The following is a 3,360-nucleotide window of genomic DNA, read 5'->3' on the forward strand; positions in this document are numbered from 1 at the left end:
ACTTTGATAAGGGTACGAGTCACTAAACGTAAAGTGCTAGTTTTCTAAGCGTATGAAATAGCGTTTGAGAAACCGAAACCAGGACATAAGTCGAGTGACAACGTACGAGTTTTCGAAATTAAAATTACAAGTCACGTATGCATGTAAATATAATATAATATATATATAATTATAATAAATATATTATATATATATATAAATAATTAATAATAAACCGTCGGCAGAGTGCAAACAAATGATGGAGTGCTGGACAGCTAGCTCATGCGATCGCATGAGCATAGTAAAGGAACTCCATGCGATCGCATGGAGCCTGGGTTCTGAAACTCTTTATAAACCAAATTCGTTCGTTCACTTATGCACACACATATTCTTCTATATTACTTCCTCTGTTTAAATATAAATATATATTATTATTATTATTATTATTATTATTAAGATTAATATTATTTATTAACCTTATTATTATTAATAGTATTAGGAATTATTATTAGTATTATACATAAAATACTACGACGAGGTTATGATCGAGTTATTTCAAAATGGGCTTTACGAACGGGATAGAGCTAAAGATATAACATCCCAGGTAAACGTTCCCCGTAGCATGATATTGTTCGCTTTGCCCGTAGGCACACGGATTTTTCTTGGCAACCACACACGATGAGCACTTTCCCAGGACGTCACCCATCCTGGTAGTGCTCTCGCCTGAGCAAGCTTAACTACAGAGTTCTCATGAGATCTGCTGCGCTTGTGGTCCCAAAACACGTCATGCTAGGAAAGGTCTCCACACCCTTATAAGGCATGCTTCGTTCCCCTCGACACAGCGTCCTCGCTGGGCACGTTTGGTCCGGGGCCTGGCTCTGATACCATCTGTAACATCCCAGGTAACACGTTCCCTGTAGCATGATATTGTCCGCTTTGCCCGTAGGCGCATAGATTTTTCTTGGCAACCACACACGACGAGCACTTTCCCAGGAGGTCACCCATCCTGGTAGTGCTCTCGCCTGAGCACGCTTAACTGCAGAGTTCTCATGAGATCTGCTGCGCTTGTGGTCCCAAAACGCATCAGGCTAGGAAAGGTCTCCACACCCTTATAAGGCATGCTTCGTTCCCCTCTCTAACTGATGTGGGACGGATGTAACACGGATGTTACAAAGGAAATTATGGGTTATAGCTATGGAGGTTATGGGTATGGTTAGGGGGTATGCTCGTGAGTTCAAACTAGTGTTTATCATCTCCGTTGCGTCTACGTACTTTCCTGCAATATTGAACCACAATATTGATACGTGAGCATTAATAACTAACTTTTATATATTAATAGTGTATCCCTGACTAGTACTCGAGTATATATGATTATGCATGCTTGTATGCTAAATTTTGTCGTTAGATAGTTTATGATGAATCATGAATTTAATACTGTGACAGCCTGTAAATTTTCGGCAAAATTTAAACAAAAATCTTTATATGATTTCATTTAACCTCGACTAATTCCGACGATTCACGAACAATTATTTGTAAATAATTACGCATTAATTTGATATATTAATATTATTATTATTATTAATATCCTTTTTAAACAAGATATCAATAATTAATATCTTTATTATCAGTATTGTTATTATGAATAAAAAAAATATATTGACAAATATTCTTGGAAAAGTAGTAAATCAATTTGTTTATTTTAAAAAAATATATAAAAAAAATCCTTAAAATAAATGATTTTTTTAATAAAATAAATAAATAAATTACTTTTTAATTAAAAATTATAATGGAAAACTACTTTTATTATTTTATTTTGTGCATTATCCCATGACCTAACATTTAATACTTTTGAATTTTAAAATCCCATTAAAAATTAAAATATTTCTTTTAATTATTTTATTCTTTTTACCTAATTTTTTCAAGTATAAATACCCCTCATTTCTGATTCAAACTCGCACCAAAATTTCTCTCATTCTCTCTTTGAAGAATTACTACTAGTTGATATCCAGATCACTTACTTGCTTTACTTTCTTTCTTGCGTGGAATACTTCAACTGCTATTTAATGTGAGTTCATCTGCTCCCTTTTTATATATTTTTGGGCTGAGAATACATGCGCAACTTTTATAACTGTTTTACACGTATCAACTATTAAACTGTGATATGTTGGGCTATGACCAGCAAGTCCCCAACCGACAAGTATAAACGATAACTTGTACGGGGTAAACTTGAAAGTCTAGTCTAAATATCAGTACCAACTATTAAACTGTGATATGTTGGGCTATGACCAGCAAGTCCCCAACCGACAAGTATAAACGATAACTTGTACGGGGTAAACTAGAAAGTCTAGTCTAAATATCAGTACCAACTGTTAAACTATGCTATACCCGGCTATGTCCGACTAAGTCCTTACAGTGATATTTTTAATTGCTGCGGCATTCTTAATTATTGGGGATAGGCCTATCGGGAGTAACGTCCCCGATACATTTGACTAAGTCTTTGTATTACTTGATAATGAAATTAAACGACAAGGACAGAACAACTTGTCACAGGGCAAACAACGTTTAGTCTAAATATCACGCACTGGCATAACTTTTTGATCCTGCGGGAGATCAATTTGACTGGATCTGAGTGATCTACTTATGAAAACAAATCTTGTGGTCTAACACTATTACTGAAATCATTATTTATGACAAACCTATGAACTCACTCAACCTCGTGTTGACCTTTTTAAGCATGTTTATTCTCAGGTACTTAAGTATTGCTTCCGCTATATATCTACTGCTTTGATGATGATTGCTTGCTATGCTTGGAGTCTTCATTACATATCATATCAATTAAAGACATTTATCTTCCACTGCAAAACTCAACAAAACGTCTTATGTAGAGTCGTTCTCATTTATACAACTGTGATTTGATATAATTAGTCACAAATACCCCAGGCCCTATTTGGGGGTGTGACAGATTGGTATCAGAGCAGGTTGTTGTAGAGATGTGCCTTATACAATTAGGTACTTTAGCAATGTAGGACTACAACTATCCTTGACCATAGTGCCTTTAATTGTTGCCTTTAACTGTTAAATGCTATACTATTCTTTAGAAACTTTACTTATCTTAGAATGCCGAGCCAATCTAAGAACTCTGCTCATTCTCCTAAGTACTATCCAATTCCGCCACCATATTTAAATGCGACACCATGATTTCGGAAATTCTCGACATTCCTTTGTCATCTATCATGGTTTTGTGTATTACATATGTATTACATGAAATGTTATCTATGATTCTTGAAATCTCTACTATTTATATTCATTACTTTCAAAATCTTTGCTTTCTCGTTATTTTTGATCATTGAATTTTCTTGACGGATGGCGTCTACGAAACTC

Source organism: Rutidosis leptorrhynchoides, chromosome 3 (genome assembly GCF_046630445.1).
Source record: "Rutidosis leptorrhynchoides isolate AG116_Rl617_1_P2 chromosome 3, CSIRO_AGI_Rlap_v1, whole genome shotgun sequence".
NCBI classification, from domain to species: Eukaryota; Viridiplantae; Streptophyta; class Magnoliopsida; order Asterales; family Asteraceae; genus Rutidosis; species Rutidosis leptorrhynchoides.